Consider the following 26,238-nt stretch of genomic DNA (forward strand, 5'->3'; position numbering starts at 1 on the left):
GCTTTACTCCGACGAAAAAGCAGACAAGCTGTCCTCCCTCTGTAGGCGGACTGTATGGCGACAGTCGCAGAGCGTTTACGCAAATAGCTTTCTCTCGCGATCCTTCCTTGGATAAACGCTCTGTAGTATTTCTGAAATTTCAGAATGCTTTTCTCTCTTTGCAGCAGGTTTAGTTCATAAGCGAGATACCTCCGTTTCTTGCATGTATCCTGCAATTCTCCCACCATCTTTTCCATGAATTCTTTCTGTGACCCAAGTGTCTCTTTTAATTTTGTAATCTCTTTTAGCCTGTTCCATGTTATTTTTGAAGGATTCAGCTTGATCCTGTAGTTCTCCTCTCAGGGCCTTGACTTCTTCCCTGTGCTTGCTCTGAGTCTGCATCAGCGCATCCTTCATATTTTGGAGCGCTGTAGAATTCATCGCCAGGGTCGCTGCTGCTTGCGATTTCCACGCTTCTTTCTCCTGGGTGTACTGACTTTTTTGGGATGGAGCAGCCTCTCTGCTACTCCATTTCTTGCTCTAGTTTCTGGACCTTCTCGTGCTCCCTCTCATACAGAGTCACCTGGCCTCTAAGCTCTGCCTCCAGCGATGCTCTCGTGACGCTCAATGTGGCCTTCAGCTCCTTGTGCTGCTCTGCGGGTACACACTGGGTATTCAGACACTCCTGCAGCACTTTTACTTTGTTAGCAGTCTGGCTACTTTCTTCCTGCAGGACCCACTGCTTCTCCTTGGCCTCCTGTAGATGCACATACAGCTCTTGCAGCTGGCTCTGCAGTATATGATGATTGTAACTGGGCGCTCTAAAATGGGATATGAGTGTAATAAATGTGATTATTGCGTGCTTAATAAGTGGTAGTGAAAGTGAATTAAACGAATATTTACACACAGTGATAATAGTGCAAAAAACAAAACAAAACAATAGCACAGTATAAATCACCAATTAAGTGAAAAAGGTGTAAATAATGTAAAGCAGCTCATACACCCTTAAAGGTTGTAGAAGAAAAAGAATGGTCACTACGTCCTGAAGCACCGATCACAAGCTTGGTAGATTAAAAAGTTCTTTATTACAAAAAGCTGGACATCAAGATACAAGCTCTGACGCGTTTCATCCCGTACAAGGGACTTTATCAAAGATACTTGTTACTTGCACCAGGCACATATATATAGGTACAAACAAAATCTGATTGGTCTACTCCAAACACAGACTCAGCAGATTGTAATCATCACAATGAGTAGCGACTCCCATGTGTAGTATAGTAACCTCTGCCAGTCTGGTAGAAGACATGCTAACATATATATATACAATAGACAATGTGTGTACATAGAATTTTTTCAATGTGATTAAAAACAACGAAACATGATGTCAAGCATAATAATAAAAATTAGATATTCCATGGACGTCCAAGGGAAATACAGATGTATAATATGTATATAAATAAAAGATATACAAAGATAAGAAAATGAGAAAATTACAAAAATTCATAACCATTATTAACTCTAAATAATCCCGATATATACTATCATTATTTTATTTCAATCATTTAATAGATACATAAAGAGAAATTATGAGTTAAAAAAATCATACATATAAGATCTTGAACTCAATAGGTAACCACCTATATATTCTATATTAATCCAACAGAAAATGTTTCAGCTCCCAATCTGAATTCATTCCAAAAGGGTAAAGGGAGTTAAGCATATATATCCAGTACATTTCTCTTTTGTTTAGCCTGTTTTCTCTATTGCCGCCTCTTGGGTGATGTGGTATATGTTCAATGGCAGTAAAAGAAAAATTACCAATGCCTCCCATTGGGCATTGGGAGAAATGCCTGGATACTGGATGTATTAAATCATGCTTTTTTATTAACCGGGTATGTTCAGCTATGCGTAATCTCAATGATCTAATTGTGCGGCCTACATATTTGTGGCCACAAGCGCACGCGAGAACGTAAACCACATAGGATGTATTGCAGTTTAAAAAGTTGTTGATATTAAACTTCTTTTTATCATTGGAATGCATAATGAATTTTGCTGGAAGTGCATATTGGCACATTGAACAATTTGCGCAACTGAAGAAACCTTTGGGTATATTAGTGATTCTTGGGCTTCTTCTGTTTGAATCGAACAGGCTGGGAGAGAAATGTGAGGCCTTGCGAAAGGTAAACCTTGGACCACTAGACAACGAGGGGCCTATATCTTCATCTAGCAAAAGTGTATGCCAATGTTTTTGTACGATTTTAGAGATTGATGAAGACTGTGAACTATACGTGGTTATAAAGAATGGACTCTGTGTAGAATTATTAACCGTATTATTTGATTTTTTCAGATTTTTTGAATGTTTTTTTCTAGAGACAGTTTCTTGAATGAGATTATCTCTATCCATAGAATCTGCTCTCATGAAGGCAGCATCTATGTCACTAGTTGAGTAACCCCTGGCCTTGAATCTATCAGACATTTCTTTTGATCTTGACAGAAAAGTATCTTTTGTTGAACATAATTTTTTTAGTCTCATAAATTGAGATCCAGGAATATTCCTTATCAATGAGCGGGGATGGCAACTCCGCGCATTGAGAAGCATATTCCTGGAGTTCTCCTTTCGATAAACATCGGTCTGTATGTTCATCTCATTATCAACGTACAGTGTTAAATCTAAATAATTTATATGATTCATATTGTGCTCAAAAGTGAATTTAATATTATAATCATTGGTGTTTAAATAGTGGATAAAAGAAATAAGGGTGTTCTCATCACCATCCCAAATAATAATCAAATCGTCAATATATCTCTTAAAAAAGATGATATTTTGACGGAAGAGTCCATTCTTTATAACCACGTATAGTTCACAGTCTTCATCAATCTCTAAAATCGTACAAAAACATTGGCATACACTTTTGCTAGATGAAGATATAGGCCCCTCGTTGTCTAGTGGTCCAAGGTTTACCTTTCGCAAGGCCAAAACCTTGGCCTCACATTTCTCTCCCAGCCTGTTCGATTCAAACAGAAGAAGCCCAAGAATCACTAATATACCCAAAGGTTTCTTCAGTTGCGCAAATTGTTCAATGTGCCAATATGCACTTCCAGCAAAATTCATTATGCATTCCAATGATAAAAGAAGTTTAATATCAACAACTTTTTAAACTGCAATACATCCTATGTGGTTTACGTTCTCGCGTGCGCTTGTGGCCACAAATATGTAGGCCGCACAATTAGATCATTGAGATTACGCATAGCTGAACATACCCGGTTAATAAAAAAGCATGATTTAATACATCCAGTATCCAGGCATTTCTCCCAATGCCCAATGGGAGGCATTGGTAATTTTTCTTTTACTGCCATTGAACATATACCACATCACCCAAGAGGCGGCAATAGAGAAAACAGGCTAAACAAAAGAGAAATGTACTGGATATATATGCTTAACTCCCTTTACCCTTTTGGAATGAATTCAGATTGGGAGCTGAAACATTTTCTGTTGGATTAATATAGAATATATAGGTGGTTACCTATTGAGTTCAAGATCTTATATGTATGATTTTTTTAACTCATAATTTCTCTTTATGTATCTATTAAATGATTGAAATAAAATAATGATAGTACATATCGGGATTATTTAGCGTTAATAATGGTTATGAATTTTTGTAATTTTCTCATTTTCTTATCTTTGTATATCTTTTATTTATATACATATTATACATCTGTATTTCCCTTGGACGTCCATGGAATATCTAATTTTTATTATTATGCTTGACATCATGTTTCGTTGTTTTTAATCACATTGAAAAAATTCTATGTACACACATTGTCTATTGTATATATATGTTAGCATGTCTTCTACCAGACTGGCAGAGGTTAATATACTACACATGGGAGTCGCTACTCATTGTGATGATTACAATCTGCTGAGTCTGTGTTTGGAGTAGACCAATCAGATTTTGTTTGTACCTATATATATGTGCCTGGTGCAAGTAACAAGTATCTTTGATAAAGTCCCTTGTACGGGATGAAACGCGTCAGAGCTTGTATCTTGATGTCCAGCTTTTTGTAATAAAGAACTTTTTAATCTACCAAGCTTGTGATCGGTGCTTCAGGACGTAGTGACCATTCTTTTTCTTCTACAACCTTGCTATGCCTTTTTGTATGGAGCACACAGGCATCTCCTAACACAGCAGGTGATATCGATTCACGGAAGGCGTTATCCAGCTGACAGATGCCGGAGGATACCGCACAGCGACCCCCGCTCTCAGCGCCGCGGCTGGCTCTCACGTACAGCCCCAGGAAGATCAGTGCACGCGCACGCACCACCACATGGGCTCCCAGACCAGCACAGTCGGTTGCAGAGGCACAGCTCGCATACAGCTTCCACACACATCGGTGAGGTGAGGGGCAGGCTTGCAAGCCTCCAGCGGAGTGGCGGTTTCCACGGCCGGCATCTCTCTCAGGAACGCCACACACACGTGTTTTTCCCAGCCACGGCATACCCGTTAGCGGTTTATGGCTCATCACGGGGCACGTCATCAAGCTTTTACATGGCTGAAAAGGGTGGTTTGTGAGACCAGTCGGTAAGGTTAGCATTATTGGGACTCTTATGGGTCACAGTTAGTCTGACGGTGGTCATTTTTCTCTGTGCCCCTTGTCCACATTTGCTCATTAACCTCCGACTGATTCCTTCATATAATCAAACACCACCCCATGTTTATATTTCATGTACTTTATATTTTATACCTGCTTGGAGATTCCAATACTTGGCTTTACCTGGACAGTGATTGTATACCTCTACATATGATTGTGTAGCATATGGAACTTTGGAGTTCATTCTCCTTTTTTTCTGGACATTGACTTGTATTCCATTTTTGCTCATCATATGTGTTTGAAATTAGAATTCATGCTTATATATTCATGTGAAGATCAATTCTTATCTTACACATTTAATAATTAATTATTAATTAATTAATCATTCACTGTTTCTCTACTCTTGCAATTTTCTGCTCAGGTTAACCCTTCACAAGCTGTTTAAATTACCCTTATTAATTTATTTCTAATTTGTGCGATTTATAATTGTGACTAACCATGGAGGAATCCAATGAGGATATAGTTGCTGTATCTGATATAGAGATTGATACATTTGTTCATTCTTGTGGGGATAATACTAGACGCTCCAGAAAAGCTGCACATCTTTTTGATGGTATTTTTGATATAACATGTGACGAACCATCAGATCTGACACACTATTTTGTTAAATTAGAAAAACTTCTAGTCCTTAATATAAGACTCTGGTGGGACATTACCTCACTAGAGAATTATATTAGATGTGACAGAATCCCTAGGGGGCTACGTATTAAAAAGGTGCCCTCTTTTGGGTTCACAAGTAATAAATTTGAACAAGATTGGATAAAAACTTTAGACACATGTTCTAGACAGCTTATGGAGCTTATTATCCAACAAAAAACATTAGAGAAATCTAAACTTATGGAAGAGATAGCAATTTTACAAAACAAACTAAAACCATTTTCCAAAATGGAACAATTTACAAAAAATGATAAAACGCTTTCTTTTAATGTGGACTCAATAGAAGAGACTATTAGCGAGAAAAAACACTCTAAATTCGAGAGAGATCGTATAGATTATACCAAAAGTCAGGTATACTGTTAGCAAAAACCACAAACCACAAAAGAATTTGTAGGTTCCAGTACACCAAGGGGGAATCCAAAACAATCAAAAAATTGGTCTAATAAAAATCCAAATAAATCTATTTTGAAGAACACTAGAACTGAGACCTCAAGTTTTGAATCAGATGTATCGGACTATGAGACTAGGTCTCAGTCGGTGTCCTTTGATAGATTTACTGGCCATTCCAGGGGCGATCGTGGAGCCACAGGTTATGATGATAGGAGTGCCTCTTCCTCATTTCAACCAAGAGTTTCTAAATCATCAGGCCAACCCTCCTCGGCTTTTTTACAGTCAAACCTAAAGGGCCGAGGAGAACACGAAGGTCACAAAGGAAACGAGGAAAGCAGAGGCAGGTCCAAGAGGAAGAAATACGAATAAATCTTCCTGATAATGTTATAAACTTATCAGGTGTAGATCTTCCCTTGGATCAGTTGAATCTTTTGAATAAAGGTTTAGGATTCGCACCCACTCAAAAATTCCAATTGTTTCAAACAATTATAGACCTCCAGAAATTTACGCGCAAACTCTCTTTTAAAAAAGCTATTTAGTTCTAGAAATCGATTGTTGGGTAAAAAATCAGATGGGGTTCCATCGATACCAATAGAGTCAAATTCTGATCTGCCTCAGGATTTAAATTTCCAAGAAAATTGTGTAATTTCAGACATGGAAACTCTGTTACTGTCACAAGGAGAGCCTATTAATACATTCGTCCAACCTTTTTTTGGCTCAGAGGACTCGGGCTATAAGAAAAAATCTGTATTTTGCCCGAATTATAATAGAGGGCCATCCATAACTACTTTTGAAAGGTTGGTCGAACGTGATTTGAAATTTCTTTCTCAAGGTTTCTCTTATTCTAATATTAGTTCTGGGAATTTAACTTACTCTGAAGTACAACAAATTGAACACATTAAGAGCAATTCGGATATCGTGATCAGACATGCAGACAAAGGGGGAGCCCTAGTGATATTGTCCTCTGAACAGTACAAAAGAGAAGCACTTAGGCAGCTTTGTGATGACAACTCATATCAGGCTCTTAAAAAAGATCCAACTTCATCTTATTCTCTAGAATTGACCGAACTATTAACCATGGGCAGTATTCTTAATGTCATTAGTCAAAAAGAGACTGAATTTCTGAACTGTCCACATCCCGTGATTCCGGTATTCCACCACCTCCCAAAGATCCATAAATCGCTAGTCGACCCTCCTGGACGACCAATAGTGGCGAGCATTGGATCTTTGGGAGATGGGTTATCGCGGTATGTGGACAAGTTCCTACAACCCCTGGTTCTTCAACTTCCCTCCTATATCAGAGACTCATCGGATCTCATTTTCAAGGTACAGGATATCACATGGACTAAGGAGTATAGGTGGGTCACATTAGATGTGACCTCCCTGTACTCCATTATTGATCACAATCACGGACTTAAAGCTGTACGACACTTTTTAGATTTATCCACTTTATCAATTTCACTTTGCACTTTTTTACAAGAATCTATATTTTTTTTACTCACACACAATTATTTTATGTTTGACTCACGGTTTTATCTACAAAAATTAGGCACCGCTATGGGCACCAGTTTTGCACCTTCTTACGCTAATTTATTTATGGGTTTTTGGGAGTCACAATTTATTTATCACGCTAACAATCCTTTCCGTCAAAATATCATCTTTTTTAAGAGATATATTGACGATTTGATTATTATTTGGGATGGTGATGAGAACACCCTTATTTCTTTTATCCACTATTTAAACACCAATGATTATAATATTAAATTCACTTTTGAGCACAATATGAATCATATAAATTATTTAGATTTAACACTGTACGTTGATAATGAGATGAACATACAGACCGATGTTTATCGAAAGGAGAACTCCAGGAATATGCTTCTCAATGCGCGGAGTTGCCATCCCCGCTCATTGATAAGGAATATTCCTGGATCTCAATTTATGAGACTAAAAAGATTATGTTCAACAAAAGATACTTTTCTGTCAAGATCAAAAGAAATGTCTGATAGATTCAAGGCCAGGGGTTACTCAACTAGTGACATAGATGCTGCCTTCATGAGAGCAGATTCTATGGATAGAGATAATCTCATTCAAGAAACTGTCTCTAGAAAAAAACATTCAAAAAATCTGAAAAAATCAAATAATACGGTTAATAATTCTACACAGAGTCCATTCTTTATAACCACGTATAGTTCACAGTCTTCATCAATCTCTAAAATCGTACAAAAACATTGGCATACACTTTTGCTAGATGAAGATATAGGCCCCTCGTTGTCTAGTGGTCCAAGGTTTACCTTTCGCAAGGCCAAAACCTTGGCCTCACATTTCTCTCCCAGCCTGTTCGATTCAAACAGAAGAAGCCCAAGAATCACTAATATACCCAAAGGTTTCTTCAGTTGCGCAAATTGTTCAATGTGCCAATATGCACTTCGAGCAAAATTCATTATGCATTCCAATGATAAAAAGAAGTTTAATATCAACAACTTTTTAAACTGCAATACATCCTATGTGGTTTACGTTCTCGCGTGCGCTTGTGGCCACAAATATGTAGGCCGCACAATTAGATCATTGAGATTACGCATAGCTGAACATACCCGGTTAATAAAAAAGCATGATTTAATACATCCAGTATCCAGGCATTTCTCCCAATGCCCAATGGGAGGCATTGGTAATTTTTCTTTTACTGCCATTGAACATATACCACATCACCCAAGAGGCGGCAATAGAGAAAACAGGCTAAACAAAAGAGAAATGTACTGGATATATATGCTTAACTCCCTTTACCCTTTTGGAATGAATTCAGATTGGGAGCTGAAACATTTTCTGTTGGATTAATATAGAATATATAGGTGGTTACCTATTGAGTTCAAGATCTTATATGTATGATTTTTTTAACTCATAATTTCTCTTTATGTATCTATTAAATGATTGAAATAAAATAATGATAGTACATATCGGGATTATTTAGCGTTAATAATGGTTATGAATTTTTGTAATTTTCTCATTTTCTTATCTTTGTATATCTTTTATTTATATACATATTATACATCTGTATTTCCCTTGGACGTCCATGGAATATCTAATTTTTATTATTATGCTTGACATCATGTTTCGTTGTTTTTAATCACATTGAAAAAATTCTATGTACACACATTGTCTATTGTATATATATGTTAGCATGTCTTCTACCAGACTGGCAGAGGTTAATATACTACACATGGGAGTCGCTACTCATTGTGATGATTACAATCTGCTGAGTCTGTGTTTGGAGTAGACCAATCAGATTTTGTTTGTACCTATATATATGTGCCTGGTGCAAGTAACAAGTATCTTTGATAAAGTCCCTTGTACGGGATGAAACGCGTCAGAGCTTGTATCTTGATGTCCAGCTTTTTGTAATAAAGAACTTTTTAATCTACCAAGCTTGTGATCGGTGCTTCAGGACGTAGTGACCATTCTTTTTCTTCTACAACCTTGCTATGCCTTTTTGTATGGAGCACACAGGCATCTCCTAACACAGTAGGTGATATTGATTCACGGAAGGCGTTATCCAGCTGACAGACGCCGGAGGATACCGCACAGCGACCCCCGCTCTCAGCGCCGCGGCTGGCTCTCACGTACAGCCCCAGGAAGATCAGTGCACGCGCACGCACCACCACATGGGCTCCCAGACCAGCACAGTCTGTTGCAGAGGCACAGCTCGCATACAGCTTCCACACACATCGGTGAGGTGAGGGGCAGGCTTGCAAGCCTCCAGCGGAGTGGCGGTTTCCACGGCCGGCGTCTCTCTCAGGAACGCCACACACACGTGTTTTTCCCAGCCACGGCATACCCGTTAGCGGTTTATGGCTCATCACGGGGCACGTCATCAAGCTTTTACATGGCTGAAAAGGGTGGTTTGTGAGACCAGTCGGTAAGGTTAGCATTATTGGGACTCTTATGGGTCACAGTTAGTCTGACGGTGGTCATTTTTCTCTGTGCCCCTTGTCCACATTTGCTCATTAACCTCCGACTGATTCCTTCATATAATCAAACACCACCCCATGTTTATATTTCATGTACTTTATATTTTATACCTGCTTGGAGATTCCAATCCTTGGCTTTACCTGGACAGTGATTGTATACCTCTACATATGATTGTGTAGCATATGGAACTTTTGAGTTCATTCTCCTTTTTTTCTGGACATACACCCTTAAAGGACTGATCCTTGGTCCAAGTAGATGCAAATTTCTTCTGAAGAAAGGGGAGCGCAGATCCACGTAGAAAGCACGTATAAAACAAGAAATAAAAAATGCACAATAGTGAAGCCAATATCGGTGAATTATAAAGTGTTATAAACAGGGTGTTCCACTCACGCGAGGGACGCGCGTAACCAGGAAGATGCAAAGGCAGGACTGAGACTGGCTGTGGGACCAGGGAATCTTCACTATTGATATGCACATTGCCTTTGTGCAGAATGTGAGTGCACATTTGCTATATGTTATTGTCATTTCCACCTTACATGGATAGATATACTACACCAGTGTGAGTTTTCTTTCTTTTTGAGGAAAATTGGAAAGATTGACCTCTTTTTCTGGCTACCCACGAAGCTGTAGTACACCTTGCTCCAGTCAGAGAGAGATGGAGTCTCTGACATGCCATCCATTTAGAGGGAATTTGTGAGTGTAACACCCTGTTTAAAACACTTTATAATTCACCCATATTGGCTTCACTTTTGTGCATTTTTTATTTCTTGTTTTATACATGCTTTCCAACATCTGCACTCCCCTTTCTTTGGAAGAAATCTGCAGTATATGCTCTGCTTGTGTACGCTGCTCAAGGGAGAGACGTTCTTTTTCCAGCCTTCTCACTCATTCTGCAGTGCTGCCTGTACTTCTTACTTTTCCGGGGCCAATTGTTTCTTCACTTTTCCTGCTTGAAGAAGCTTCTCATTTCCTTCACTGGCCTGGTCAGACAAATCAGAATATTCCTTTTCCAGACTTGCATTCTCTCTCTTTACAGTCTCTAAATCACTCGGGGCATTCTCATAGGCTTCCTTCAACATACACAGCTCTGTGTTTAGACTGTGGCTCTCTGGGCAAGAGTGTTCCACCTCTGTGCTGAGAGCATGAACCTCTTGCAGAGCCACCTTATATTTCTGTTTCAGGTTGCCAATCAGTTTGTCTGCCTTGCTTTTCTTTTCTTCCATGGCAGTAATAGTAGTGTTTGCAGTATCTAGATCAGTCTTTAGATCCTCCTATTCGGTCCTGGCCAAAGAGTAAATTGTGAGCACTATCTTCTGTAGCTCAGCATTATGTTCTCTCTTCAGTTTCAATTGTTCACAGACATGTCTGGCAGCTTGCAGTGCTGGTCAAGGGGTCGTCACTTATTGGTTCTGGTTCCACTTCCCTGGTATAGTTTTGTTGAGGGTTTCTCAGTTAGCACCGTACAGACACTTCTTTGGTATACACGACTTCTGCCTTGGGACCTCTGGATATACTCTCATCCGCGGGACAAATCCTCCATTTTCTCTAGGCTGCAGGGCATCTCGGACCCCCCTTTTCTCTGTGGGATCTGCGGAAGTGTCTGTTCCTTCCATGGTAAGTGAAGAACTGCTTTTATTTTTTCGCCTCTTTGTTTTGGACAATCTGCTGCTCCTGCCGATCCCATTCGTCATCATAGAGAACGGTCTTTTCGGTGCGTACCGAGTTCAGACACCTCCACCATTCATGGGCTGTTTTGTGGGTGTGACTCGGTTCGGGTTCCCCATAAGAGATATCTTCATCCTTATCCTCATAGGACCAGAAGGGTCACTCTTCCGTGGGGTCGGGTTCATTACAGAAACGCAACATCTTGTCCTCCATTTTGGCAGTATTAGGTGTATTTTTCTTCCGGACTTCAGGAGGCGCTATTGCAGCTGTTTTCTCTGTATTCACTAGCACCCCAGCTGGTAGTCCAACAGGTGAGCAGACTTTACTTGCAGAGTTTGTAGCTCTCACAGGCGTCTCCGTAGACTTTTTCTTCTTTACTTTGGTAGGTTCTGAAACATCAGCAGTATTGTGCACACATTCTTTCTCATCAGTGATACTGGATGTGCACTTGCTAAGAAAAACGTCTGTACTTTCCTTGTGACCACCACGCATTGCTTGCAGGTGCATTTCCTTGGCTTGTTGAAAAACATATTCCTCTGGCTGCTGCCCTTTTTCTGGGGCCACATAGGGATCATCCTCATCATCGGAATAAGGCCTGAAGGGACACTGCTCTGTATGGCTGGGCTCTTTACACCAGGAACACATTTTCTTCCCCATTATTGTCTGTATTTGACTTCAGCTGGACAGCCATTTTAAATTCCAAGGTTTTTTTTCCACACAAGTGGTGGGGTAGATTCTAGTCACAGCAGCAGTCCCTTGTGTGGGTCACCGCCTGTCACAGTCCTCCCAATCAAACTGTGGCATTGTGGCTGTCTCCAGTGCAGTGTAGTTTTCCTGCCAGGATGTGTAGCCCTTTAATTCTGGTCACTTCTGCACATGAGTCTTTGTTTTGTTGCTAAGGCTGTTGTAGGAACTGTATGCAGGCAAAAGCACAAAAGGTTCCACAGGCAGTCTCCGGGGCCCGTTTGAAATTCAAGGGCCACCTCTAATCCCACTTCTGAAACAATATGTAAGAGATATGTGCAGAGGTATGCAAATGGATAGGGTGAATTAAAATATTTTATTTAGCCTGTCCCTTTAAACAGTACAGCAAACAAAAATATACAAAAACAACAAACACCTATCCCTTTGTAAAAGCTAACTTACTTCCCCCAGTCCATCTCTTACAAGACTGAGAGGATAAGCCCCTTTTCAGCCCACCACCCCAAAGTCTCAGCGGTAACTTAAAGCAGGTGGCCCGTCAGGTCAGAGGTGTCCAGGTGTCTTGGTGTGCTTGAGGGTCCAGCCTCTGGTAAGTTCCTGGGTCCTCTGCGTCCAGGAAAAGAGGTCTTGTCCCCTTGTGTCTTGCAGTCAATACATAGTCCTCCTGTGTATTCAAGATCCTCTCTTCATGCCAGCACCGTTGTGTGCTGAGGAAAAAATCTCCCTCCTGTGTCTCACATGAGGCTTCACAGAGCTCTGATTAGTCCAGGTGGAGACTGGCTAATTGAGTGGCTGCAATTAACCAGCTCCATGCTGGATTCAGAGCTCTGAGGCAGCTTTATCCAAACAGCGATAAGTCCCTGTTACAGGTAACTTAAACCGATTCGATTTCATAGGTATATTATATCAGGAGAAACAGCTTTCTGATTAAAGTTGATAAATGATTGTCAAACAAATCATTCCTCGTCTCCTGCACAAGATTTCCATGGTTTCGAGAATATCTAAAATCAGCATTTTGTGGCAACCCCTCCCCCTCCCTCCTCACCCCTTCAACCACTGGCAGCATTGGATGAATGGAGAAGGAGAATACGGCTTTCCTGTGACATTAAGGGTTTGCCTTCTGACCAAGGATATGAAGATTGGCAGCAGTAAAAAGCAGGCAGGCAGACTGGGGACCTGGCCTGCCATTCAAAAGTAATGCGGCCCAGCTTGTTGCAGCCCATCTCTACAACGAAGGACTGAAGGATAATTTAAGCAACCTCAAAAGCAAGAATTCAGTGGGTCCTGCGCTTCTATTAAAACATCATTGTGCATTACACAAACCAGAGCCAGACGGTATGGTGAAGAGGCTCTCACAGATCGCCTACTGACCAAAACTACCTTCTGACCAACTTTAGGTACTACAGATCCGCTATATGCATACTACTCCAGGAACTATAAGGACCTGAACAACAAACATGTTTAGCAAAGATGTTTAACTAGACAAAACAAAATGAAAATGCTGGGAAAGATATTTTAACGCATAATAGAAACAATCTAAAAGTATTCTTTGCCTTAAAAAATATAGACAAAAGCAGCAATTACTGTATGGTGTTACTAAGAGGCAGGTTGGATATTGGCGAAGGACCATACCCACAAGGCATGTGCACTAACATGTATCATGACGTATGTGGGGGAAGGGGGTTCTATCATATTGTCCAGGGGCACACAGTGAAAAACAGGGGAGACTTCACAGCTGCTGAACAGGTATAGATATAGTTCTTTTATTTTCAATAGGGTGCCCCACATTTCCCCAAATTCAAAGAATGCAAGCTGCAATACAGCTAATTTTCAATAGGCCTTAACCATTCAAGCAAACGGAATATGTGCTGCATATGCCTAGGTGATCTATTTCAAGTATTTTCCAGAAATAAAATCCTTTGTGACATTATGAGAATAAGTTTGTAAGGAGAGTAGGGCTTGTCCTGTCCTGCTTCTGATAGCCTAGGCATATAATGGGTTAACTTTTTGTCTCTTACTAAAATGTCTATGATGATGAAATTAAGTTGCTTTTGCTGTGAATAGATGTTGCTGTACAATGGTTGTTATGAGAAGCGCTAGTCTAGCTGGCTTCCCCCAGTTCCTAGCTGACCCCTTGGCTGGCTGAATGTGTTTCCTGATTGGGTTGTCCAGCACACAAGTTTAACAGACCTTCCTCTGCGGCAGATCGGGAGTGTGATCAGTTCTGCGTGTAAGACAAACGTGATCACAGAAATACAACTACCAGACATTTCATCTTTGAAATGGTGGGGGTCCCCTGGTTGATATTGTGCGGTATCCTGATTGCTGTAAGATGCTGAAAATAACCAAAGCTATAAATTGTATTTGACTAACAACTGGTGTTGGTATTATTCATGTGTGTACTCGTGGCTGAAATCTACAATCCGAATTAGTCTCTCTAGAATAATTATTTTCTTGTCAGAACAATGTTATATTAAATGTTTTAACAGTGACTACCAACTTTGCCCTTATACTTCTAATTTAGGATCATTCAGATATGGGAGTTTGTTACTTCACTATTTTAAGTTATAATCTTTTTATTTGTATGCATTTATTTTATTTTCCATTGCAATGCATTCTAGGCTGCATATACTGTATACTGTACATTTTAATGGCAAAATAAATAAAGTCATACAAGTTAAAAGAATAATTTGTAGTGGCCTCTTCTCGGGGAACTCACTCAAATTTCGACAGCCAGTAAGATCCACGTATAAGATTTAAAACAGCAGTGCAAGTCAGGAAAGCAAGTTACAGCAGGTTACTGAGAACAAGGTAACCCACATCTGATTTGTGACAGTCTCCCTGAAAGAAAATAACATCACGTCCAAATTGTTACTAGTAAGTCACAATAAGTATCCTTGTCATTTCTACCAACTTCTGCTTCTCTAACACTGACACTGTTGACGAAGAATCACACGTATCCATGAACGTGCTACAAAGAAAGAATATGATACCAGAGGACACTGTGTTTTTTTTTTTTTAATTCATTTGCTTCCATGAGGATAACATGACTTGTCTACATTACACTACTTCAACACCTTACTAAATCTGCTTCAACTGGGACGTAATTGTTGTGACAAAGCAAGAAGCATACAAGGACTTGGTGTTCTGCTGAAGTCATGAGAGTGGTGGTTTGGGAGGGGTGAACATGATTCATCTGTCTAAACAGATAGCCATCCTGTAACGTAAACTGATTTCAACATATACTTGGGTTATACGGTTCAGAATAAACTCAGGATTACAATATTATAATTTTTTTCGTTTGGCTTATGTTCAGGTAGAACATGGACAATCAAAACACATAGCTGTATCTTTTTTCCTTGTCAGACATTAAAGCAGGAACCCCACCGACTCAATTTGTTTAAAACTTTTTTTTTTTTACCGAATCGGACCTGAAGTTGAACGGCATTATTTGTAGCTCCGGGGATCCTGAGATATTTACCTTTTTATATGCCAGCGTTTCCAATCCCTTTTGGGCAATCAACATAGCGACCGTAGAAGCCGCAATCTCGCAGTCCAATAGGAAGCCGCCATGTCATCATGTGACATCGCAATTTCCTATTGAACGACTTCAATTGTATTTGCAGGACGGGGGTTGTATTTATGGGGGGGGGGATAGTTGTATTTGTGGGGGAAGTAATTGTGTTTGTGGGGGAAGTGGTAATTGAATTGTATTTGGGGCTGGTAATTGTATCTTACGTTAGTAGTAATGGTACCCCGGGGGGGGGGTAGTGGTGGTAATTATATCTGGGGGATAGTGGTGGTAATTGTATCTGGGGGGTAGTGGTGGTAATTGTATCTGGGGGGTAGTGGTGGTAATTGTATCTGGGGGGTAGAGGTGGTAATTGTGTCTGGGTGGTAGTAGTGGTGTCTGTATTTGGGTGAGTAGTGATGTTTGTATTTGGGTGAGTAGTGGTGTCTGTATTTGGGTGAGTAGTGATGTTTGTATTTGGGTGAGTAGTGGTGTCTGTATTTGGGTGGGTAGTGATGTTTGTATTTGGGTGAGTAGTGGTGTCTGTATTTGGGTGGGTAGCGGTGTCTGTATTTGGGTGGGACGTGGTGTCTGCATTTGGGTGGGTAGTGGTGTCTGTATTTGGGTGGGCAGTGGTGTCTGTATATGGGTGGGTAGGGGTGTCTGTATATGGGTGGGTAGTGGTATCTGTATTTGGGTGGGTAGTGGTATCTGTATTTGGGTGGGTAGTGGTGTCTGTATTCTGGGGAGTAGTTTTGTATTGGGTGGGGTCTTGTGTGTGTATTGGGGGCGTTGTGTGGGCAGTGTGAGAGGGGGAATTGTATGGGTATTGGGGGGAATCGTGTGTGTGGCCAGGGGAGGAGGGGGAAATGGGTGGGATTGAGGGAGCAGGATTGAATGAGAGGGGTGTAATTGAGTGAAAGCAGAGGGGGAGAGGAGGTGTAAGAGAGGGAGGGGAGGGAGAAATACAGGTGTGAAAGGGGAGGGCTCGCAAAGCCGATTAAATGGGGTGGGAGGGGGTGGTGCACACACGGGACACGGTGCCGACACAGGGAGTGGGCAGGCAAAGCTCTTGTCCTGGCCCCCAGGTAATCTGTTGGTGGCCCTGAACATGATATCCATAAAGTGTACATTAAGAACCATATTTATTAAATGGTCTTAACCTGTAAAGCACCAACGGCCATATTTACTGAAACGTGTCTCTAAGAAACAACACCACGCCTACAAAGGAATAAGGCTGGTTCTATAGTGCCGGGGCGTGCTACGCCATGCACGCGCACGGCAGTTATAGATGGCTGAGGTCAGCCAGCCCTTCTATACAAGGGCCGCGCGCGCACGGCAGGGAGCGGGGAGCCGACAGACAGCGGCAAAGAGGGTGGGAAGGATGATTTTGTGCCGCTACCGGCGCTCAAATGTATGTGTGTGTATGTATGTATGTGTGTGTATGTATGTGTGGATGTGTGTTTGTATGGATGTGTGTGTGTGTGTGTGTGTGTGTGTGTGTGTCAATGAGTGCACAAATAAAAATAAAAAAATATTTATTAAACTTTTCTTTTTCTTAAAAAAAAATCTTATTTAGGACTTTCTTCACTCAGACAACTTATGCACATACATACATATACACACACACACACACACACACACTACCTGTAGCTCCCGGCTCTATAACAGGGAAAAGCATGCGGCACGTGCACGCGCGTTCGCACGGCCGCATGCAGTATAGAACGGGCCTAGATAACAAAGCAGCAAGCAGTATTTTGAAAAGAATCTGAGAGGTCTTTGTTTAGCAATTCACAAGCTTGGATAAATCACAAGGTAGCTTTGGTAGTGTCAAATTGGGACAGAGGTCCCATTTAATATTACTATCCCCCCCCCCCTAAGTATTAATTCAATGCTTGGGTAAAATAAGGTTCCTTCCTTGCTAATGCTGACCAATTGACTCAAATGACATCTATAACTATTAAGAACTTTCAGATCTCACTGTGACTGGAAGTCAGATTGTAGAAAGAGATCCAACGGGCTAACTAACCTAAGCACACAGATACACTTGGGGCCACTGGGAAGCCAGAATCATTGTTGGGGCACGATTTGTTGAAGTGGGAAAAAAATCTCCAACCAAATTTTAGCAGTGCAGTGTAATGTAACAGTGGTTTTCACAGGGTATTTAAAACTGGGGCTTTTGCAGATTGATGTGCTGTGGGTTAAAACACATTCCAAATATCAGTTTGGAATAACATTGAACCCTAAAATTGTTGGTGCAGCTTTTTCTTCATTTCTTCTAACTTGTTTGAAGCGTATGAGAGAAGTCTTCTGAGTAGAGGTGGGCCAGAGCTTGGTCCAAGTTAGCAGGCTTGGTGAATATTGACAAATAGAGAAGTAGTCAAATTTAAATCCGCAAATCAACATATAGCCATTAACTCCAACATTTCCAACATATTTTTCTTTTTTAAATGTGCAGTAACTGTTCTGAAACGAGCCAGAACAAGTTTGCACAGCTCCACTCCTGAGGATTTGGGGCAATGAGATGCTGTATTAAGCATTTTGTACCGCAAAGCTGGCAACTGAAACACACGATTTGAGACACACTCACAGTGCTCATTTACATGTCATTTCCCAGAATCCTCCATTTATATTTAATCCCTGAAGTACATGCAACAATAGGGCAAAGCAAGTTTTTGAGACCAGTGGAAAACATGTCAATATGTTCATGAGTGCTTGGCTGTACGATGGAGGATTTTTTTTAAACACTATTTAACCTACTATAAACTTATTGTGCCTGATTTGTGACTAATATAAGCTGTTCAGCACACAATTAAAGTCCACATACTGTATATACCACAGATTTTGTTCAACAAGCGGTGTAAATAGCAGGAAAAGGCTCTAAGCAAAAACTCATGGTCAAAATGGATAGAATACAAAATATCAAATACACGGGATGCTAATTTGATCGAAAGTATCAAAAATCAAAAACTATTGTAAACATTGTGTGATATTTGATATTAGCTGTGGCGTAGCTAGACATGTGCGGGCCCCCGAGCAAAAAAAAAATTCAGGGCCCCATTAATATCAATACTGACTGCAATTTTTTTCTCCCTCCCACATTATCTCCCTGATCCTCGCTCTTATTATCCCTCATCATCATCTCTCCTTCCCCATCATAATCATCATCATCATCATCTCTCCCTCCCCTCATGCTCATCCTCATCATTTCTACCCCTCATCATCTCTCAACCCTCCTCCTCTCTCCCCCACATCACCTCTCTCCCCCCCACCATCCTCACCTCTATTCCCCCCCACCAACCTCACCACTCCCCCCACCATCATCACCTCTCTCCCCCGCACCATCATCCTCTCTCCCCCCACCATTACCTCTCTCTCCCCCATACCATCACCTCTCCCCCCCCACAATCATCACCTCTCCCCCCCCACAATCATCACCTCTTTCTTCCCCCATCATCATCACCTTTCTCCCCCCCACCATCATCACCTCTCTCTTCCCCACCACCATCATCATCATCATCATCATCATCATCATCATCATCATCACCTCTTTCCCCCACCATCATCGCCTCTCTTTCCCCCCCTTCCCTCCCCTCCTATAATATGGGTTAAATGTAATAAGCCATAGCATTACAATCCAGAATTCTTTCACACATTAAAACTTTGCTTAGAGAAACACAATAATGCCCCCATTAAAGTAGCAATATGGGTTTTATATTTTTTTTAATGTTATTACAGGATTGAAGCAGGAGGTCATTGGAGCTGAACTGTGTTCATTTCAGCTCTGGGGACCGCCTGCTTCCAAAAATACTTCCCTCCGTACGAGGTGCTGGTATTTCTGCAATCAGAGAAACTGTGTGAATAACATAATGGCAGCTTTAAATTGTCCGTTCATGCCGACCACTAGGAAGCTGTGACATCATCCAGTGCGGGTTCCTATTGGCCAGCGTGACCGGGAAATTTAAAATGAAAAAAGATACAGGCGTACCAGCACCCCCCACGGAGGTAAGTATCTCTGGAAGCAGGGGTCCCGGAGCTGAACTGCACAGCTAAACTCCGGAGACCCTTTGCTTCAATCCTGTAATAATAACCATTTTTGTTTTAAATGAAACCCATATTGCTGCTTTAAATAGGGCATCACTTAGTTATACTCCCTAGAGTCAGATGTATTATAAATTCTTCTGTGTTTGGTACAATTTTAAAATGACCTCAATGTTGCAGGGAACCCTTTTGGAATTCTGGGAGAACCCAAGGGTTCCTAGGAACTCCCTGCCCTAGACACAAGCCCTTTGAAAATAATCTTCCATGTTAGATGCTCCAATTAATAAACCTCCACAAAACAGACATCCAGAATGATAATGTAGGGTAATGCTTTTCAAGAGAAGTCCAGTTGAGTTACATCTGCTCATCCACAGGCTGCACAGAAATGGGAGCGAGCGATCCGAGAGCCATCCCAGGACACATGCGCACGCCCGGGCACTGCGGGGACGCGGATAAGCGAAGCTGGGAACAGGAGAGGGAGGCAGCACCACGCGGATGTCCTGCAAAGAAGCCACGCTACCCGCCAGCCTGGCCTTAAATAGGCCCTCCTGCAACTCCTCCCCTGGGCGGGGGAGGAAGGTGTGGGGGGCGGGTCAGTGAGGAGAATGCCAGCTCCTTCCTGGTCACGAGACCCCTCTGCCTATGGCTAGGGGGCCACTTTCCCAAACCGATGTGTGTAACAAACACAAAGGTTCTCTCAAAACTATGGCAAGAAAGTAAAATTATATTAAATAAATTCAGCGCGTTCATTTTTTTTTTTTAGATTCTTACATAAGGATATACATTAGCAGCAAAACAATAAGTACCTGTTACGTATACCAGCGGACAATTTATATGCACCCAGAAAATAAAAAAAAAACAAATGCTTACAGTATGGTGAATAAAAGGTGAAAAGCATAAACATGCAAAAAAAGACGTATGTTTTTAACTTAGTACAGTATAATGGACTGCACAGTTATTAAAATAAAGAAGTTAAAATATAATGTTGGAATATTATTATTTTTTTAAGCAATTTGGCATTAGATGGGTTTGCATCAAATGAAGGAATTGTTCTTAGCCTCTGAGTTTTATTTTTGAATGTAAAATATTTTAATACACCATGCACCCTATATTAAGCCCCACATTCGCAGCTGCAGAGCCTGCTGTCTACCATGAAATATGTATGCCCAACATGTGCTATTCCCACAGAGGGAACATCCTTTGTTTCACTGCAGGTGATTAAAGTTGCTTGCTTTTTGCACAAACAGCTCTAACCAGTGGCTTTAAAGCAGCATCTGAAAATGATGCATTGCCACTGTGTGCAGAAACAGCCAAACACGCATTACCCTCTATGTATTCACATCACGCAACCCATCCAGCAATCACACCCCACTATGATTTAGGACACCTTTTTTTTTTCATGCTCTGCGCATTCCTCTATATCTCAGATATCTACATCTAGGCTTCACACACATACACATACTATGCAGCAATTTCCAGTGGGTGTTTCTCTCGTGTGACTTGCATTACAGTACATGTTTAATTGATTCTCTGTCGCTTAGCGACCTGTGCTCGATCTACAAAACCCAACCGAAGAAATACAAGGCTGTGTTGTGTGTAACAGGTACAGAGAGAACCCACAATACTGTACATTCTTCATTTAGGAGTCAGTGCATAGTTAAGGCAAATCTATAGGCAATGGTAACCGAATATGCGTGTCTTGAGACCGCAGATCACATCCTTTAGAGTTAAGTCACAGTAAGGGGTAATATTGGCTGTAGTTTCAACAGTGTTTGGACGTTGCTGTGAAGAACTCACTATCTTGCAGGCCTGTCTGACAGCCAATAATAAGTTTAGCATTGTTTTGGACTCTCCAAACTGTATTTAGAAATAGCAGATTGTTTATTATTATTTGTTTTGTACAATATTTGAATTTCTGTTTTAAAATGGAAAGTAGAAGGGTTGTGGGGCAGCAGCCTCCAATAATATGATTATCAATGTTTTAATGTATGTTTTAAATTTCTGTACAGCTTTCAATGATAAAAAAATGACTGACTTTATTATCTCTGCAAATGGGATAGTTATCTTTCTGCTACTATAGGATATATTACTTCATAGGTATTCACAACTATTTAAATCGTTTCTCAAAGTTTCCGGGTGTCCCTATTTGCTTGCAACCTTGTTATGTGGGAGTCTGCAAGGGGGTTCAAGAAACAAAATAAATACTTCATGTTGTGCTGTATTTACTCAAACAGGCGATTGAATGTGATACTGTACTGTTATCAATTATATACAATGTTAACATAGAGAAATAAAATAATACTGTGATTGATTATGCAGTTCCATAAGACAGGTTCCACAGTTCTTAAGGGGACTAACCTGGATAGTTGTGCTCTATCCAAGGTACTCTATTCCAGTAAATCCAGACCTCTGGGATAGAGTAATCCTCCAATATCCTCAATAAAACATGAAACAAACAAGAAACTCCAGCACGGTGGAACGGATCCTTCCGAAAAAAGTAGATGACTACAACAGAAAAATCGCACTCTTCATTGCTCTGTGTAATATATGTTTTATTCATTTTTGAGCATGTGCAGCAATAAAAAAAACCATTCAAACTTAACCATAATTTTGCTGTTTTGTTGCAAAGGTAGTGGCATGGTCAAAATATTGCAATTATTATTGCACTTGCTCAGAGATAAATACAGAATTTTCAATCCAATTTCTGCATCAGTGTGTCTGAAGTCAGAGGATCGTCTTGTACTGGACTTCAGCGCTGTTTCAAGAATGGCTTTCTCTCTCATCACGACGTGAAGCGATAAGTGCTATTAGTTAACATTAACTGGTTGTTCTACAGAGTTAGTGAATTCCACATTACAGTACTTGTTGAAAATAACCTATATATTTGTTTTTTTTCAGTGAATCTCGTCCAGTCTCACAAAATTCACAACTGGGGCATTCAGGACATCAAAGAACAAATCTCATGGACGAAGCCACAAATAATATTACTGTCTACCCCAACAACCACTCTAATACATGTATAAGAATATATGTGATTTGGAGACCTTCATAGACACCATATATTTTCATAAGCCCAGTGACCCTGAAAGACCTTACGTGTGGAGAAATCCACTTAAACTTCCTGGGCCTTCAATTCAGAGCCTTATCTAAAATGACAAGACAAAGGGGTTCAGAAACCACCCAACCATGTGCTCTATCTATGGAGTGAGACACCTTCTAAATCTATTACAGCTCTGCATGGATCAATTGATGTGGCCCCACACAGACTTCTTGCTATTTACAACACATGGGCTTTGTATCAAGGGTCTTTACTGGACTAATTTATTTAAAAAGGCCATAAAGGTGTGGCCTGGGGTCCCTGGTTTGGCTTTTACCTCCGCTGCAGCTTGGGAGAAGGGAGGTTGCTGCAGAGTCAGGTGACTAGGCCTGGCCAAAGGAGTGTTAGGATTCCCTGCCGAGGCAGTTGTTACAGTTGGTGCTCAAAGGGCTTGCTGTCAGTTGGAGCTGGGACACAGCTAGGAGAGGTTGTATAGGTGCAGGGGTCTGTGACCCTCTGCACTAGGCCAGAGATCCTCTAGGCCCCAGTTAAGCCCCAACTCACCCTAGATTGTGGCTGCTTTAGGGAAGGCCCCTTCAGTTAGGGATCCTGCCCTTTTAGTGATTAGCCAGCTTAGGGCCACAGTGGTTTCATTTGAACTATTGCTGTTGCAGTCTGGGACCAGACTGCCAGAGAGGGAACGACCATCATTGCGGAAGTCACTCCAGAGGGAGACATCCCATCTAGCGGAGGATATTGTTGCCAGAGAGGGAACGACCATCATTGCGGAAGTCACTCCAGAGGGAGACATCCCATCTAGCGGAGGATATTGTTGGATCGGCGGATCCCCTGCTTCTCGTTGTTAGTGCGCCCGGATGTAGACACAACCGGCATTTACCGTTCACCAAACGTGCACCAACACCGGTATAATAAGGCGCTGATCACGCCTAGAGGGGTGGGCATCTTTTGAGGACACTTATTGGGTGAAGTGACCAAAGGACACCTCTGGTACTGTGGACACGGTGTGGAGATACACGGTGGTGGGACAACGCCCTGCGAGGCGAGGTATAGCTGTAACCATTAGTATTGCTATTGCCTGCATGTGGTTTATGGTTATTGCTCACAGTAAATGTTATTATTGTTATTCTTATAATCTGGGGACTGTTATTAATAGTTCCTGCTCTGGGTGATCCCATCCAATTGGGACCCCGTGCAGGTGGAGGCGCTGCCACTCAGTATATTCGTTACCCCAGGCTCCCAGTAGCAGAGGCTCAGATCCCTGTGAGCTGACAGGTACCGCCAGCACTAGTAGACCCTTCACATTAGAGGGAAAAAGGGCTACAAAGGCATAATATCAAATAGCCATACGAGCACTGATGTACAGTATGAAGTCAGTACAGTTAACATTGGTTATAATGGGGCAACAGGAAGGAGTTACTTTCCTGATTTAGACATCTTGGCTCATTCAAGTAAACCACTTGGTTCTGCAGTGTCTTTTGGAAAAGCACTGCTTAGTAAATATGGTCTATTCTAAGCTACTTCCCCTTTTGGGCAGCTACACTTTTCCCAACAGGACAGTAGCCAATCTTGGCTTATCTTTAAGTAATGGCAACACAAAGGGGCAAATAGGACCTGTTCAAACGTCCCAGTAGTAGGGGGAGCAGGGAGCCCTCAACTTGGCTGATGTTTAATGCAGGAAGGTATGATGAGCATCAGGTAATATGAGCTGTGACCTCTAAAATTACTTGTCCTGTATACAAATTTCTTGCTGGATCTCTATTCTGCTTTAAGCATTACAAACACAATTAAGTGTTGTGGGTGAAGCTTTTCCAGCTTTTGGAAGAAGGTATTAAAAAAATAAAAAAACATTTGAAAAAGATGCATTTCCAAAACCAATTTTAAAGGGGATCTGGTTACCCTGCTCAAGCTTGTCCAGAAAAAACAAAAACAACAAACAGTGCAGAAGGTGCTGTTTACTCCAATAGTGTTTAATAAGTATGTGTGATTTTACTATTCCCAAGAGATTCCACTGAGCTGCCTATTACAAATCGTGTTAACTGCAGTAATGTTGATAAATATATGTGCATCCTTGAGCCTTCCTGAGCATTCCCTCTCACTAAAAGTAAATCCTCAGCCAGAGCACTACTCTTTGCTATCCCACTGTACAAACCAACACCTGCTGAATCTCTTCCTTCTGATCCATGGCCAGATGAAAACATACCTTACAGTACATTCACTTCTGCCTATTCCAGCTGCGTAAAAGAAGAGTATCCATGTACTGTACACACATGCACAGCAATTCATTGCAAAGCCTCTATATTGTATTAGCAGTTTTTAAAAAAGTGTACCCCTCCATTTGGACCACATCTGACATTACTATACCAAGTACTAATATCAGATCACATCCCTCTACAGCTGTAGGTGCATCCTCTTAAAAATAATAATAATAATAAAAAAAATATATATATATATATATATATATATATTTAACCCCTGCAATGCCTAGTGGACCTGCAACGTGCTTATGCCACATGTATATTTACACAAATGTTGGTTTATTTCCTGTATGTTGCATTGTTTATACAGTAGTCTTTAACACCATATTTGGAAGGTGCTGTGAAATATACAGGTGCATAATAATAATAATAATAATAATAATAATAATAATAATAATACACATTGCAAACCTAGTATTGCAATCATTTTGTGTGGGCTCTATCTGCATTTTCTGGACTCACATCTACTCCCCAGTAAACACCTGGGTATTTAATAAATGAATGCTCAGTAATACAGTACACGTCTAGCTACAGTAAAGCTCATTTAATATTCTTCTGCCAAGGTGATGCAGACACATCCCGATCTTGCCCCCAATAATATCCCATTCCAACCTCTTTGGTGCCAGAGTGGGCTCCGATGCATTGCAAAGTCTATACATGGCACTACAGTTTAATAAGAGTAAATGAATGGTGCATCACATTTGGGATTCTGCACAATGGGTTCATCGAATAAATATCCCTGGTTAACCCTTCCAGCGCCATGGAGGTCTGCAAAGCACCGCAGAACACATATGCTGCATTATTATTTAATGTGCTTTCAATGCAGCATTTCTCTGACAGCACTGGATTCACAGCAATAGCCCCATCTAAGACCCTATTAATCCAGCAATATATTGCGCTGCCCACCGTGCCTACAAATAGGACGCACATAAAATATAAATACAAAATATAAATTCAGTCAGTGTGGAGCAGCTCTGCACACATGCACAGTGATGGGTAAAGGACACCCTGCCTCTCACCTGCACGCGGTGTCTCCCAGTATCTCAGGGTCCCATGGTCAGGAGGTGGCTGAAGCTCAGGCTGCTGTCTGTCCGTTGTCCCCGTTGCTCCAATCGCTCACTGCCTGATTGCGCGCTCCCGAGGGAGAGAACAACAAAGGCGCGCTCCCGAAGCCTGCGGCCAATCAGAGCAAGCATACCTGAAACCACGCCCATTATCTCACCTTATACCCCAACCAGAGAGAGAGTGTGTGTATGTATGTATGTATGTATGTATGTATGTATGTATGTATGTATGTATGTATGTATGTATGTATGTATGTATGTGTGTGTGTGTGTTTCTTATACAATGCCCCATACCTCATA

General features: G+C 41.2%; 1 protein-coding gene across 3 annotated transcripts in view; it reads right to left on the minus strand.

Annotated features, from left to right (window-relative positions):
* ELMOD1 (ELMO domain containing 1) overlaps nucleotides 1-26,028 on the minus strand; it is a 111,651-nt gene extending 85,623 nt beyond the window's left edge. For 2 of the 3 annotated variants that reach the window (XM_075592371.1, XM_075592369.1), the window contains exon 1: nucleotides 25,894-26,028. The gene's annotated coding sequence lies outside the window, so the exon portion shown is untranslated. The remainder of the gene's footprint in view (nucleotides 1-25,893) is intronic. The other variant, XM_075592370.1, reaches the window with a different exon arrangement.
* Between the last annotated feature and the right edge of the window lie 210 nt (nucleotides 26,029-26,238).

The sequence above is a fragment of the Ascaphus truei genome, chromosome 3 (genome assembly GCF_040206685.1).
Source record: "Ascaphus truei isolate aAscTru1 chromosome 3, aAscTru1.hap1, whole genome shotgun sequence".
NCBI classification, from domain to species: Eukaryota; Metazoa; Chordata; class Amphibia; order Anura; family Ascaphidae; genus Ascaphus; species Ascaphus truei.